The sequence below is a fragment of the Aquarana catesbeiana genome, linkage group LG02 (genome assembly GCF_042186555.1).
Source record: "Aquarana catesbeiana isolate 2022-GZ linkage group LG02, ASM4218655v1, whole genome shotgun sequence".
Taxonomy (NCBI): domain Eukaryota; kingdom Metazoa; phylum Chordata; class Amphibia; order Anura; family Ranidae; genus Aquarana; species Aquarana catesbeiana.
The window spans coordinates 68254529-68272131 of record NC_133325.1 but is presented as its reverse complement, the minus strand read 5'-3'; positions in this window follow the sequence as shown (position 1 = coordinate 68272131).

The following is a 17603-nucleotide window of genomic DNA, read 5'->3' as shown; positions in this document are numbered from 1 at the left end:
TTTGGTATAGTGGCATATAAAAGGCATATTTGTGGAGTGAGAACAACTTTCTGTTTGGATGTCTTCTCAGTTCTATCTGCAGCTGTCATATTGGTCCAAGATGTTTACAGCTCCAAAAGATGTGAAAATAAGTACCAAGTTCAGGACATCCCCTAAAGCAATTAGGAGAGGCTGCAGGGTAGAAGGAGTGGATTTTTGGAGGCGTCATATACCATCTGGAAAATAGTTTCACCGGGGTTTCTCTAAATGAAATTGCTTGGTTACTTTTACGAAGGTTATCTGTCTTGGTATTCCACATTTTAATGGTAAAGGAGCAATCTAACTCAGCTTCCCAGTGTAGCATTGGTCCAGATTTTTACAGGCATAGTGAGGTTATTGAGGTATCCGTAGAGTTGTGAGATCAAACCTCTATCTCTCAATGAGTTTATGCATATTTGTTCAAAAAGTGTGTTTGGGTGATGGATGGATAAGGAATAATGTTTTGCATAGAAGTTTTTAATTTGTATGTAGCGAGAGAACTCTGAGGAAGGTAAATTGTATTTAGATTGAAAAGAGGTAAAGGAGGGGAATTTCATCTTGATAACTAAGGATCTTAATGTAGTCAGGTTATTGTTTATCCAAAGTGAGAATAGGCTGTTATTGTTTTAAGCCTGTGTAAATCTAGAGTCTTCTTGATAAGAGGCCAGTGGTGGAACATCTAAAGATAGCCTAGGACAGGGGTGTCCAAACTTTTTTCAAAGAGGGCCAGATTTGATGAATAGAACATGCTTGAGGGCCGACCATTTTGCCTGACATTCTTAAACCATTAAAATTTGGTCTAAGTGTGTCCGTCCGAGCGCTAACACACGGCCCAACAAGAATTCTCTTGCCTTTGTGCTGTGTGTGGTGAATAGATAAGCTTGGGCATGTTATTTGGATATACCGGATTTAATGGGCTTTGAACGCACCTTCACTTTAAAAAGGAAGTTTCAGGAAAAAAAAATTTAAATTCTAAATAAAGAACTGTGAAGCAAAATAAGGGTCAGTGCCCATCAATGCAGCCTAATCAGTGCCTATCTGCAGCCCCCACTCCATTGCTATGAATGCAGCCCCCACCATATTGCCATTAATGCAGCCCACACCGTATTGCCATGAATGCAGCCCCCACCGTATTGCCATGAATGCAGCCCCCACCGTATTGCCATGAATGCAGCCCCCACCGTATTGCCATGAATGCAGCCCCCACTCCATTGCCATGAATGCAGCCCCCACCACATTGACATGAATGCAGCCCCCGCCACATTGACATGAATGCAGCCCCCACCGTATTGACATGAATGCAGCCCCCACCACATTGACATGAATGCAGCCCCCACCACATTGACATGAATGCAGCCCCCACCGTATTGACATGAATGCAGCCCCCACCACATTGACATGAATGCAGCCCCCACCACATTGACATGAATGCAGCCCCCACCACATTGACATAAATACGGCAGCCCCCACCACATTGACATAAATACGGCAGCCCCCACCACATTGACATAAATACGGCAGCCCCCACCACATTGACATGAATGCAGACTCACCATTGCCGTCAGTGCAGCCTGATTCATGTCCATCTGCAGCCTTGGATGAGACAGGGAGGGGGCAGGATGAGCGCCAACAGATATACAGGAGAAACTCCTGTTTACACGGCGGCCTCTTTGATTGAAAGTCCCGCCTCCTATGATGGATAAAACAATTGTCCAATGGCAACGCAGGAGACGGGACTTCCTTTTATACAGGATGCCGTGTAAACAGGAAATTCTCCTGTATCCTGTACGGTGCTTGTCCCGCCCCCTCCAAGGCAGCCAGCATATCTATCTTTTGTGGCCCCCGGTGCTCGGGGATTCGTTGGGGGCCACAAAAGATATATATGTCAAAATTACCAGGCGGGCCGTCCGAAACCGGACCGTGGGCCGCGATTGGCCCGCGGGCCGGATTTTGGACATGCCTGGCATAGGAGGTTTTTTGATTTTGAGCCATAATTGAAAAAAATGAGCAACTATTGTATTAAATTTAAGGATTGCGCGGTGAGAATTCAAACCGGACCATAAGATGCCTTGTAAATACAGTGGAGAAATTGAAATAGATTCAAAAGATTTCCATGGGATGTTATAGATATGGGCGAACCAATGGGATAGCTGCATGAGTCTGGCCGTAAGGACGTAATGCCAGAGGTTTGGAATATCGAGTCCTCCTTTAATTTGTGGTCTATGCATGAGAGAATAGCTACATCTAGGTTTTTTATCTGACCAAATAAATCTATTAATTTCTCTTTGAAGGGTTTCTATCCTGGTTTTGGGAACGTTAATAGGGAGGGCTCCAAAGTAATACAGAAGTTTGAGAATGATTGTCATTTTAATGGCACAGATTCTTCCAAGGAAGGAAATGTGGTAAAAAGACCATATTTTAAGTGAAGAGCTAATATGGGTAAAAAGCGGGGGGTAGTTAGTTTTATACAGTAATTTATATGAAGATGTGACATGAATACTGAGGTATCTGAAAGAGTGGGAGCACCATATAAAGGAGAAATTTTGTTGTAGCAAAGATTGCATGTTATGAGAGAAATCAATGGGTAGGGCTAAACATTTATTTATATTAATACCTAGACCTGAAAGGTTATGAAATGTATTGAGTTCTGTAAGAAGGTTGGGAATGAATATGAGAGGGTTTGATAGAAATAGGAGAGCATCATCGGCATATCAGCTTAATTTGAATTCACTAGGGCCTTTTGTATATCCTTTAATGTTTATATTGTTTCTTATTGCGTGCTCCAGGGGCTCAATTGCTAACGCAAATAAAAGTGGGGAAAGAGGGCAGCCTTGTCTGGTACCTCTGCTTAAGGGGAAGAATTCAGAGTTGTTACCAGGTATTTTAATTCTTGTTTGTGGGAAGTGGTAAAGAGCATTGACGCCATGTATGAATTTATCTGAAATACCAAATTTGGGGAGTAAATGATTGAGATAAGACCAGTTCATACTGTGAAATGCTTTGTGAATGTCCAGGCTGAGAAGACAAACCGGGCGTGAGTGAAGATTAGCATCTTGAATGATGTTTGTGACCAACCTAATGTTATCTACTATCTTTCTGCCTGGAATGAAGCCAGTTTGATCTGTGTGGATTAGGGTTGTGATAACTGCTAAGTCTATCAGCTAACAATCTACCAAAGATTTTTAGATCATTATTGAGGACTGAAATGGGGCGAAAGTTTTGTGGGAGGGTATGATCTTTGAATGGTTTTGGCATTAGGGATAGGTTGGCCAAGAGCATTTCGTCAGGGAAGTGTTTACCTTGTAGAATATGATTGAATAATTTGGTTAGTTTAGGTGCTAATAGAGGTGCACATTTTTTTTAACCGCCTGGCCTATAGCAGAATGACGGCGGGGCGGTGGTTCAATTATCCTGACTGGGATGCAGCCGCCGCGTGCCCGTGGGGGCGCGCATTGCGGCGATCGGTGGTGCGGTGTGTCAGTCTGACACACCGCTACACCGATCTCGGTAAAGAGCCTCCGTCGTGATTGGCTCGGTAAAGAGCTAATCAAGGCTGATCACAATGTAAACAGGAAAAGCCGTTGATCGTCTTTTCCTCACTCGCGTCTGACAGACGCGAGTAGAGGAGAGCCGATCAGCGGCTTTCCTGACGGGGGGGGGGGGTCTGTGCTAATTGTTTATCAGTGCAGCCCCCCCTCAGATGCCCACACTAGACCACCAGGGGAGCCCCCAGGACCACCAGGGAAGCCCCCAGCATGTGGATGGCCAGGTATGTACCCCATGGCCATCCACATATAAAAAAAATGCCCAATACATGCCAATCAGTGCCCACAAATGGGCACTGACTGGCACCATTACAGAAATAAAAAAATAAGTGATGCCCAGCAATGCCACCCACCAGTGTAATCAGTGCCACCCATCCGTGCCCATCAATGCCCACCTATCAGTGACCATCAGTGCCCATCCGTGCCACCTATCAGTGCCACCCATAAGTACCCATCAGTGCCACCCATAAGTACCCATCAGTGCCGCCTATGAGTGCCCATCAGTGCCGCATACCAGTGCCACCTATCAGTGCCCATCAGTGCCACCTATCAGAGCCCATTATCAGTGCCCATCAGTGCCACCTCATCAGTGCCACCTCATTGGTGCCATCTCATCAGTGCCCATCAGTGCAGCCATATCAGTGCCTGTCATTGAAGAAGAAAATGTACTTGTTTACTTATTTTAAGAGAAACAAAGAAAAACTTTTTTTTTTTTCAAAATTTTCGGGCTTTTTTATTTGTTGCGCAAAAAATAAAAATCACAGAGGTGATCAAATACCACCAAAAGAAAGCTCTATTTGCGGGAACAAAATGATAAAAAATTTGTTTGGGTACAGTGTAGCAAGACCGCGCAATTGTCATTCAAATTGCGACAGCGCTGAAAGCTGAAAATTTGCTTGGGCAGGAAGGTGTATAAATGCCTGGTATTGAAGTGGTTAATAATATGAAGTGAAACCATCAGGGCCAGGAGCAGTGGATGGTTTAAGAGATTTAATTATGTTAATTATTTCTAGGTCTGTACAGGGTTCATTAAGGATGGTAATTTGTTGATTGAGAGTTGGAAGTTGAAGGGTGTTTAGCCAATTAATTGAAGAAGTTTGAGGCTGAGATTGCGGTCTGGAGAGGAGATTCTTATAGAAGGACGAGAATTTCCAGGACCTCTTGAGGGTGGGTAACCAAGTTACCTCTCTGATCGCGTAATTTATAAATATGGGGTGGTTTATGTTCTTGATTGAGCTTCCTTGCAAACATGGCAGAAGTGGGATTCCCATGTAGCATAAAGTTGGCTTTAGAGAATCTAAAAGATTTTTCAGTGTTAGCTGACAAAATTGAGTCTAGAGCTTGGCGTTTAGTGTATTTGTTGATTCAGTTCTTGGGAAGGTGACTGATTTAGTTTTTTGTATAGATTGTTAAGGTCCCTGGTGAGGCATTTAATTTCAGTGAGTCTATCTTTGTTTTTAATTGCTGCTATGCTAATTAAATGTCCTCTTAATACCGCTTTGTGTGCTAACCAAAGTGATGTGGGGAGTATTTCATCAGTTGAGTTGTCTATGAAGTAATTTTGTATGTGTGTAGATATTTTTTGAATATTGGAGGGGTATAGAAGAGAGTCATTTAAGCGCCATTTAAAAGGAGAAGGAGCAAGACCAATATGACAGGTATCAAAGGAAACTATGTTGTGGTCTGACCATGGGCAGGGGTGGATATGTGCTTTGGACGAGTTGGCTAATAATATTGGGGTGCTAAATATATGGTCCAACCGGGCATAGCAGTCATGTGGATGAGAGTAATGGTTATATGCTTTTACCTATGTTATGAGCTCTCCAAGAATCTATTAATTGAAATTTGCTAATGGAACAATTCATTGATTTAGAGAAGGCTTTTGACGAAGGGGCCACTCTGTTTCTGTCAAGAGCAGGGTGTGCTGCCATAAGTCCCCTCCCAGTATTATGTCTGGGGAATTATAACGGTCTAGGGGATCAAAAAATTTTGAAAAAAAAGGAGGGTTGTGTTTGGAGCATATACTGATGCGATTGTCAGTGAGCGGTTATTTATTATCCCCTTCAAAATAATGAAGCGGCTGTCAACATCTTTATAGATATTTTGAATTTCAAATATGATGGAGTTGCGAATAAAGATGGCGGTTTTGTTAAGAAAGGTAGTATAATGAAATTGGTTGTAAGATTTATCAAAGTAGTTTGAGTGATTTGTGGATGTAAAATGAGTTTCTTGTAGAAGAATGATATCTGCACCTAAGGCATATACAAACATATCATGTGATAAAAAAAAAAAACGGTTAAGTAAAGTGACAGTGTGCATTCATGTGAAAAAATATCTGTATGTTTAAAACATAAAAGTCCACAGGATTGTGAATAAGAATTGATCCAAAAAACTCAAAAAGAAAAAGAAAAAAAAAAAAGAAAAGAAATGGAAGTTCTTCTGTTTTCTGTGCAAAATTCAAACAATATGTCAATCCATAAGTGCTCCACAATCCATGCGATTCAGTAAATGCTGTGTAGGTGATCCAATAGCAAGATGCTGTGTTCTCACTCAGGTGCCCCCCCCCTAGGTATTGAACGCTCACCTTAGAGTGTGCGACCTTACTGTTAAGCTCGGTCAATACACGCATTTGAAACACTTCTGGGTTTAGCAGTATATCCGGAATCCTGGATTGGTCACCACTATGCCTCCGTATATCAATAGAGAAAGGAGGACTTCATGGTATAGTATGTTTAAACAATTTAATGAAACACAGTAAAAAATTCCACACAGGGTACTCACAATAGCCAGGAGCGTCAGTGTGCCACTCTATATCAAACGTAAATGGGTGGGAAAATCTGTCCGAAAACGGGATGGTGTGCTGATCGTTCCTGGCAGATCCTCTGCCAAACGTACCGACCTGTACCCCTCCCCAATGCGTGCCAATACAAGGGGTTTCTGTATCTTCCTCAGGGGGCAATATAGGGGACGGTTTAGCTGTCAATTAATATAGAGCGTCCGCAGCCATTTTGTTGTGGGCTGAGGGCACTCTAGTGCTAAATCAATATACTTCAATGAAACTAACATCTATGGTTATACTGTTTGGATACATTGAGTGAATACTATTACATTGTAATTCACCATTTTGCCTGCGATGTACGGTATCCTATGTGTACCACAGGTGCTCTGATGTACACCTGCGTAAGGTAGGTGTGCCAATTTATATCAAACGTAAATGGGTGGGAAAATCCGTCCGAAAAATGGATGGTGTGCTGATCATTCCTGGCAGATCCTCTGCCAAACGTACCGTCCTGTACCCTCCCCAATACGTGTCGATTCAAGGGGTTTCCGTATCTTCCTCAGGGGGCAATATAGGGGACGGTATAGCTGTCAATTAATTTAAAGCGTCCGCAGCCATTTTGTTGTGGGCTGAGGGCACTCTAGTGCTAAATCAATATACTTCCATGAAACTAACATCAATGGTTATACTGTTTGGAGACATTGAGTGAATACTATTACATTGTAATTCACCATTTTGCCTGCAATGTATGGTATCCTATGTGTACCACCAAACACAGCAAACTTATGCAAACAGACACACAAGACTGACGCGGAAAAATCAGCATATCATCCCATGTGTTAATCGGCAGCAAATGATACCTTACCACCTAATAGTAATTCAGATATATACATATATACTGCTAATGTTCAAAAACAAATATACAATAAAATTGAATTAAATTAAAATTACAGGAACCTTGCTATTTATTTTTATTTATTTTGATAACGCTTGGAAACTCATTACTGGCCTATGTGATCAATATAAAAAGGCCAATAGAAGGTTAATGCGATCACATATATATATATTATGTATATTTAATTATATTTATACCAAAGATAAATATAGAAAAGCATTTAAATAGAAAATTTTATAAAATTATTTTAAATGAGAAAGCTAAATATATATAAAATTGGAGATATTGGTAATATGGTCAGAACTCATTCAGAATATCATTAGAACTAGTAAAATATATAAAAATATATTAAAAATATGTGTATAGATAAAAGTATACACATACAAATTGATAAATAAACGAAGATAAAATCCTTATCTATGAGATGGTATCCTATTATATATTGAGAGCTGGATAAATCATTACGAACATCTACCCCTAATTGTCATTTATTAAAATCGGCTATTTAATAATTGCTTAAAAAACACTTTAGGTCGAATTCCTTATTCAACCCGCCAGGTGCAAGAGAACCTGATGTATCCACCATGATTCTTCCTTGCTAATATCTCTCACATAGTTTGATCCTCTCCAGTGGCGTTTAGGTGCCTCAATGCCCTAAAATTGCATACCTTCTGTGCTTTTATTATGAACATCCCTAAAATGTATGGATAAAAAATGCTTATCGAACCCCTTACTAATATTCCTCACATGTTCTTCAGTATAAGACAAAAACAGAACATACCATAGCTCAACTCACCAACCAGTCTGCCAACTGACCAAATTAACCTGTCTAACAGTCTGCGTTAAAAACAGGGGTTTAGTTAGCACACATTTGCAAACGCATGCATAAGCTGCAAGGCCTCTTCACGGCACCCTGTGCATGCTTGCAGTCCTAACACTAATGAATTTATAAGTGTCTCCAAAATGGAAGCACATACATTAAATGGATAGGCGGGGGGCAGGTGGGCCTGGAGAAAGCCCAATCCCCCTTAAAGGAGCAGGAGCACACTGGACACCCAGCACGTAGCACAGTGGCAGCAAAGGTGTACAGTGTGTCCCCGGACCAAATTTTACACCAGTAACAAACCAAAAGGCCCCTGCCCCCACCTATAACTGGCCTTCACAGTAAGGAGCACATGGAAGGGCAAACAATGTTCCTCAGTATGTTCCTTTAATGCCCTTATGGTTCTACCCACATAAATCAGATTGCATGGGCATTTAACTGTGTAGACTACACCCACCATGTCACACGAGATGAAATCCCTGATGGTATACATCCGATTGTTTTGTGGGTTAGTGAATTCTTTTACTTTCCTAACATTAGTAGGGACCCTGGGGCAACTATAACACCGTCCACAGCTGTGGAAACCCTTAATGTCCCAAAACATCTTGGGCTTAAGAGGGGGTGGTTCCACCACATTGTGTACCAGTCTGTCCCGCAGGTTAGGTGCCATCTTGTATACAATCTTGGGTGTTTCCGACAGATTCCCTTTAAGATGGACGTCCTGTTTTAAAACTTTCCAATATTTATGGATAATTCTCTCCACTTCCTTATTCTGTAGGTTAAAATCTAGGACAATACATGTGCCCATATCATTGTTGCGACTATCATTCGTGGTATTATTCTTAAGCAGATCTCCCCTGTTCATATTCTTGATTTTATTTCTCTCTTTTCCCAGAAAGTCATCACGGTATCCTTTTTTGTCTAAACATGTTAGTCAGCAATTTTGATTGTAGTTCAAAATCAGCTTTTTGTGTACAATTTTTCTTTATTCTCATATATTGGCCACGTGGGATATTGTCCAACCAAGGTCCAAAATGGCAACTCATAGTGGGAATGTAAGAATTGTGATCTGTCGCTTTGAAGTATGTTCTCGTCTCTATACCTCGTGTTGTATTCCGAATCTCCAGATCCAAAAAATGTATCATATCTTTGCTGATATTTCATGTCAAATTAATATTCTGATCATTGTCATTCATTGTCTGGAGTATTTTTTCCAAAGAATCCACGTTCCACTTCCATATAATTAACAGGTCATCAATGAAGCGTCTGTATAGTATAATACCAGGATCCCTATTATATAGGATACCCTCAGCTTCCCATTTAGCCATATAAAGGTTAGCAACACTCAGAGCGAACTTGGTGCCCATTGCAACACCTTCAATCTGTAGGTAAAACGTGTCCTGATACCAAAAAAAGTTATGTTCCAAACAAAAACGTATTCACTTCAGGATGAATCTCCGTAACTTATTCCCCATTTCAATATTATTTTTTAAGGCCCACTTTACTGCACTTATAGGCGGTCTATGTTGGTATAGAGTGATGCCACGTCACCTGTTGCCATCACCAAATCATCATTAGATGTACACTCATTTAATAGCTGTAATGTGTGCTTAGTATCTTTAAGATAAGCGTGCATATTCTTTACTAAAGGCTGAAGGTGAATATCAATATATTCACCTAGCCGGGAGGTTAGGCAATCTATCCCACTCACAATTGGTCTACCTGGGGGGGTTATCTTTGTCCTTGTGAATTTTAGGAATGTAATATATGACTGGGATCCTGCTGATGGGGGGAACCAGATACTTCTCCTCATGCTTATTTAACAGATCTTTTTTCACACCATAAAGTATGATGGATTCCAATTCCTTTTTAAAAATTTTTGAAGAATTGGATTTTAATATTTGATAGGTGCTTCTATCTTCCAGAATCCTATCCATCTCCTTCTTATATTGTTCTATCCGCCCAGCAGATAAGGGAGGAGGTATTGTGGTATTAACCTTAGAACAATATCACACTGAACAACATAAGGAGTTAAATTCCATAGACAGTCACAAATAACCATATACTGTGAGTCAGCCCAGTGGCTATCGCCCATAGCTGGACTCCCTTTATTATGCAATATCATGCTAATATTGACACCTGTCATTCAATCTTGAGAGCCATTTTGGCCAAGGGGTTATGTTGTCCGCCAAAGAAAACAAAACTCCATGTGCATATATTTAAAAACAAAAAAGAAGGAGAGTCTAGGTCAGAAAGAAACCAGAAGGGGGAAAGAAAAAAGAAAGAGAAAACAGATGTGAAAAGAGAAGAGAGCGAGAAAAAGAGAGGGAGAGTCGAAGGGAAGCACCAGAACTGCTGAAGAGACTTTCATTGAAAGAAGAACATAGTAGACGGGGGAAGGGAGAACCAGGGAGTAGACGTCCCAGCCCACTCCAACATCAGGCAAAGCTGCAGGGTGTTCTGATTAAAGGTCTTACAACATGTTCAGGAGGGTATCAGAGGCTGAGAAGCGGAGCCAGATGGACCACAGTATCTTATATTTTTCAAGGGTATTGTTGTCGAGAGCCAGCGTCTCCTCCATCCTCATGGTATCGTTCATGATCGAGACCCAGCGGGACAGAGGAGGAGTGGTGGTCGCTTTCCAGAAGGATGCTATGAGCTCTCTTGCTGAGGACATAAAAAACGGAGAAGACTCCGCTTCTGGGACAACACCAACCCAGGGAGGATAGAAAGGAGGGCAATCTTAGGGGAAGGCAATAGTGGTTTATCATAAATTTTACTGTAGCATTCAAATACCTGAGTCCAGAAGGGGCGGATCCTCTCACATTCCCACCAGACATGGAGGTTCCTGTAGAGGAGTTGCAGCGCCAACAGGAGGCCAAAGTGAATGGGAAAATTTTGTGTAATGTGGCGGGATCTCTTTACCAACTGGGCAGATTCTTGTAATTCTTCTCTTGGGAGTAGCATGATATCGTTGACTTGTGAGTGAAGTGAAACGATGTCTGCCACTCCGGTCTGGATATGTCCTCTCCCAAGTCTGTAGACCACATCCTGGTATAAAGGTGGCAAGTCATCATGTGTAAGAGCTTGTAGGAGACTATATATGGTTGAAAGAAGGTGCCTAGGAGTTTCAGAGAGGGAGCACAGTCTTTCAAATTCAGTATGGGGACGGTGTACCTGGGAGGAAGAGTGTTTGGAGAACATGGATAGGTGGAGGGTGGTGAGCCAGTCGCGAGGTCCCGCCGACACAGACGGTGTCTTATGCTGTGGGTGTACAAAGGAATGCACTTGGGGCCAGTTGGAGCGTTTGAAGGATCCCAAAGTGGTCACTCCCATGCCCTGGGGGAAAGCGGGGTTGTCAAACAGAGAGTACAATGGGGGGAGGGGTTGGAGGATAAAGTGGAATATAGACCTCTGTGATACCAGAGTCTGAGAGAGGCAAGTGTAGAAGTATCAAAATTTAACTGTGCATATTGATAGAGATATTCAGAGTTTAGCACAACAATAAAAAAAAAAATGAAGGTGTGAAAAATATTTAAGTGAAATTAGCAACAGGTAAAAATCAATTGCTGTTAATGGCCTGAGTAAGATTCCTTAAGTACCCGTGGGATCTTTGATAAAGAGTATGGTACCTATATGGTTGAAGTTTACCCCTATAAGTTGCAAAATAAATCAAACAGGGTGATGCAGAGATGAGTAACCTGCATAGAGGTGCATTTAAGAAGGTGAGGTCATGGTTATGTTCAGTCTTGAGCCATAATAGGTGGTAACGTGACTGGATGGAATCAGAAAGGCCTCATAGTTCAAGTCAAATTAGATCTCTGTATTGGACCCAAGGTGTGGACTTTTAAGTGGTCTTGATATTACGAGAGTTCTTATTTGTAGAGGCCAGAGTTATTTGTAGTGATACGGAAGAGAGTTTGATTTTCCAGAAATAGAAACTCTTCTGAAACCTAACATGGTCAATTATGATGCTTGATCCTGGAAGGATTGGCGCCATCTTCTTTGATCCCTCTGGTTGCGGCGTGATGAAGGAGTGGACCAAATGGGTGATGATCTGGGGGTAGAAGGAGAGTAGATGGAGGGTTCAGGTTCTAGTAGACCTAGCTTAACTAGAAGTTATTTTTCTTCAATGATATTATATACTGTGTAAGTAGAACCATTGTGCATCACTGAGAGCTGGAAAGGAAAGCTCCAGCGGTATTTAATTCTTGCTGTTTGTAGTATGGTTGTAACCTCTCATTCTGCGTCTCCTGTCCAGCGGAGTCGGTGAAATATCTGGGTATATTTGCACCCTGTTGCCATCTAATTCAATGTTAGAGGTATTTCTGGATGCTCGCATGATATCTTCTTTAGTGAGAAATTTCTTCATGCACATGATAATCTCACAAGGAGGCTTATCTGGTGTTGGTTAAGGGCGAAGTACCCTATGAATTCTGTCATAGGTGAAAGCAGACAGGGGTTTGTCAGGCAGGAGGTTGTGAAAGAATTTAGAGATAAAGGGTGTATGATCAGTAGCAGATTCTGAGATACCATGCACTCTTATATTGTTATGACAATTTCTATTGTTCAAATCTTCCACTTGGGCTTGCATGAATGCAAAACTATCTGCTAGTGTCTCATAATCCTTCCTGAGATCATTGTGGGCCAGAGAAAGTTTGTCATGTTTGGTCTCTTGAATGTTGGTGGGGCTTCCTATATTTGCTATCTCCTGTGATAAACCATTTGTAGAATTGTGTAGTTCCAGCTGTATTTTGTCTACCAGCTTCTCATATATAGCTGATAAGATAGCATCCAAATCAGCTTTGGATAACAGTGTGTTGTACTCACTGCTTCTAGGTATTGAGGAGTGTTCAGGCGTGGAGTAACTGGAGGCTGCAGAGGAGCCAGCGTCATTTTGAGACATACTGGCCTGTGATTTCCCCACGCTGAGAAGGTAATTTGTTAGCGAGTGCTGGGAGCGGCATTTGCGCCCTTTCTTGCCTGTCGGCATGCACAAAGGTGTCCCACAGGGGTGCTGAGTAGAGTTGGGAAAGTTCGGTATGAATTAGCCCTGGGAATCATGCTTGGCAAACCGGGTCTGACGGAGCTGTGATCAGAGGTCCTTCCCGCATTACGCCGCGCATGTGCCCCCCCGTTGGGTTGTTTTTCAGTGGTTGGGCTTGGCCCCTTAGTTCCAGTGAAATCAGCATGCAAAGACATTTTGGACAATTTCATGCTCCCAACTTTGTGGGAACAGTTTGGGGATGGCCCTTCCTGTTCCAACATGACCGTGCACCAGTGCACAAAGCAAGGTCCATAAAGATATGGATGAGTGAGTTTGGGGTGGAGGAAATTGACTGGCCTGCACAGAGTCCTGACCTCAACCCGATAGAACACCTTTGGGATGAATTAAAGTAGAAACTGCGAGCCAAGCCTTCTCATCCAACATCGGTGCCTGACTTCACAAATGCGCTTCTGGAAGAATGGTCAAGCATTCCTATGGACACACTCCTTAACCTTGTGGAAAGCCTTCCCAGAAGAGTTGAAGCTGTTATAGCTGCAAAGGGTGTGCCAACTCTATATTGAACCCTACAGACTGAGACTGGGATGCCATTAAAGTTCATGTGCGTGTAAAGGCAGGCATACCAATACTTTTGACAATATAGTGTATGATTTAACCCTGTATTTAGCTGTTTGGTTGATGTTTCCATTTAAACTATGCACTACATACAAAATTTCCATTGTTATTCCTCTAGAATATGATCTACAATTATGCTGCTAGGTCATTGTATATTTATGGACAGAATACATACATTTATACAGTTTTTTTTTTTTTTTTACATTAACAGGTCATTTGAGCGGCCATGAATTTTCACCCTCTACCAATATGGGTATGAATAATGTATGTATTTTGTATATGCCACCAAAAATCCTTAATTCATGCTGTGAACTGCATAGAGGCTCCTGAAGAAGTCTTCTAATATTCAGTGGAATTATTTCTGATTTTGTATTCAAGTTATCAGTTATACATTAGAAATACCAGACTGGGAACATATTATCAACCTAAAGAAAAATCAATAATTGCTTATGAGTGGACACGGCTTAGTTACCTAAGACAATTGATCTAGTATCTACTATGAGGTCCTTCAACATTTCTGAAGAAGGTATTGCCAAACAATGTGAGCGCTAGTAATTACTCACGTTAAATGGATTTTCCATCCGATTGAAGATTGACTACTGACAATGTAGACAGTTCTAAGAACCATCTTTCAGGGAAGGTTATTTGATGCAAAATATTAGGTATATTGGACCTGTATAACCAGGACTTTTTTTTTGTCATGTTTAGAAGTGCACTATGCACAGGTTGCAGAGCTTAGGAGTACATTACACAAAGTGTACAGGATTTAGGAGTGAAGTACGTACAGGTTGTGAGGTTCAGGAGTGCATTACACAAAGTGTACAGGATTCAGGAGTGAAGTACGCACAGGTTGCGAGGTTCAGGAGTGTGTAACACAGCGTGGAAGGGTTCAAGAGTGCATTATACACAGAGTGCAGTGTTCAGGAGTGTATCACACACAGGTTTTAGGGTCCAGGAGTGCATTGCATGCAGGATGCAGGGTTCACGAGTATGCTACTCATAGTGCAAGGTTTCAAAGTGTGCTGCTCACAGAGTGTAGGGCTCAGGTGTGTGCTATAAACAGAGTGCAAGGTACAGAAGTGTGCTACACACAGAATGCATGGTTCAGGAGTGTGTTATAAACATTGTGTAAGGTTCAGGAGTGCAGTAGTCACAGAGTGCAGGGTTCAGGAGTGTGCTACACACAGAATGCATGGTTCAGGAGTGTGTTATAAACATTGTGTAAGGTTCAGGAGTGCACTACTCCCAGAGTGCAGGTTTCAGAAGTATGCAACTCACATTTCCAGGGTTGGGAGTGTGCTACTCACAGAGCGCAGGGTAGTGCTATAAACAAAGTGCAAGCTTCAGGAATGTGCTATGCACAGAGTGCAGAGTTCAGGAGTGCATTACACAGTGTACAGGGTCCAGGGTGCAGTATCACAGGGTGCAGGGTTCAGGAGTGTGTAACAGAAAGAGTGGAAGGGTTCAAGAGTGCATTATGCACAGGGTGCAATGTTCAGGAATGCATTACACGCAGGATGCAGGGTTCAGAAATGTGCTACTCACAGAGTGCAGGGTTCAGGTGTGCAATACTCAAAGCGTGCAGGGTTCAGGAGTGTGCTACGCACTGAGTGCAGGGTTCAGGAGTGCGCTATTCAGTGTTCCAGGGTCAGGAGTGTGCTATGCACAGGGTTCAGAAGTTTACGATGCACAGAGAACAGGGTTCAGGAATGTGCTATGCACAGAGTCCAGGGTTCAGGAGCGTTATAAACAGTGTGCAAAGTTATTAATTGCGCCATGCACTGAGTGCAGTGTTCAGGAGTTCACTGCGCACATAGTGCAGTGTTCAGGAGTACAGGTGCAGTTTGAAGGAGTGTGTTACCCATGTGGTTTAGGGTTCAGGCCCGTTCAACAGCTCCTTACCTTTGCACCCCACATCTCACTTCTGCACCTTAACACCCCCCCCTTCCCAGCACTGCCCTGGTGCAAGACTGGAGCTGGCTGTCTATACCGAGAAGAGGCAGTCATTGGTAGCAGTCTGGGCACTCCTGAATGTAAAAGGGGACTCAGATGGGCACTCGTGGATGTAAGGGGAATCTCTTCATAAAACTATTTTTTTTCAGCCCGTGAATATTAGTGAACTCCACAGTGTTACCCTCGTACTAAAGAGTGTGGCGACCCCTGGTCTAGGGTTCTACCAAGGTTATGTTCCCATTGTAGATTGTACTGAAGCTTCTGGGTGGATGCAACATGTGTGTTGTAAATAGTAGACATCCTACCTCCCACTGCTTCCCTGGACCTTCACGCTAGTAACAAATTAATCATTTTATGGGAGACATTGCTTATTTACATCATGGTGTTTTAAAGTAGTAATAAGGGCTCACTTATATTGGTAAAAACACATTGTTGAGCCACATTTTTACTACCAACATCGACAAAAAAGAAAAATCAACATTCTGTCGATCCAGATGTTGTCGACAGGCCAACAACGGCCAATTCAGCAAGGATTGCCTGAACTTCAGTGTATGTGTGGCCAGCTTTAGATACTCCACTCTTTTACAAATCCTGGCTCTGTTCTTGTGCGTCTGGGATCTTTGTGTTTTGCAGCACTTTAGTCTCTTTCAGACAGGTGGCAATGAATACCGCCCTCTGAAAAGCAATCAGTGGTGGTTTGCCTTTAAGAGGGTGGTATAGAAGCAGCTGGCAGGCATTCAGAAGATGCTATCGCCATAATTTTACATTGCGGGACCGTGCTGCAACCGTGAGCCAAGCATTTGGCTCACGTTGCAATGTGGTCCCATTGATCTCTTTCAATACGTTTTTATTAAAGGGATAGTTCACCTTTACCACAAAACTGCCTATGCCTATATAGGTGTAGTCCATTTACATACCTTATGAAGCCTGACTGGAATACTCCCAGGACGTTGCTAAGTGAGGCCTAGTCATCACTGCTCACCTCCACCATCACAGGAGTGAGCTCTCAAATGCTGAGCTCAGAGCTACTGCATCAGGGGAGAGAAAGAGAATGTAAGTGTAGCGGGACCCCCATAGGGGCTGCTGATTGACTCTATACCCCATTGGTTACCCCGACTCTGCAGATCCTCTCTTACCTCTGACACCTCGGGTTCCATATTGTAATGTGATGTTATCAATGAGAACCACACACAGAGTTACTGAACCACTTAAGTAATTTGCTGTAATAGTTGTTGAACATAAAAGAAAGTGTAATTCAGTGTCAACAATAAGTGACAATTGATAACATAAAATATAAACTTGAGAATCATAGAGCAAATAGTTACCTTAATTGATGTATTCAGACAGGTGCACAATGGGATAAACACCCAATATATACTCCAAAACGTATATTAAGCGCCTTCCCACTGAAACCTCAAAGCACACACACCAAATTTGCAGTATAATATTATGAACATGCAACAGTACAATATATATATATATATATATATATATATATATATATATATATATATATATATATATATATCTCTAGATATATATATATATATATATATATCTAGATATCTATATATATATCTAGATATATATATATATATATCCTGTACTCAAGGGCTCCCCCTAGGTTGTAATGCAATGTTCCAAATGCAAAGCAAACTATGATGCTTGGTAGACTATGATAAAAGTCCATTGTCTTCTTGATCTTCAGCTAGCTTATGGTATTAGACTGCAGTATTTGTAAATCCAAACAGGGAAACAAGTAGAGAGCAGATTGTAGAATAAATGATGTGCTAGTAATCGTGTACTTGCACATATAAGACACTTGCAATACTTTCTCCTTAGCAGTGGGTACAACTCAGCATTAACTTTATGGCACAGGGAAGGCAAACCCTGAAGTTCCACTGTAGGCAGCCTATGAATAAGTGGGATCACTCCTGTGGGACTACAAGTCTCACCAGAAGTCTGTAACT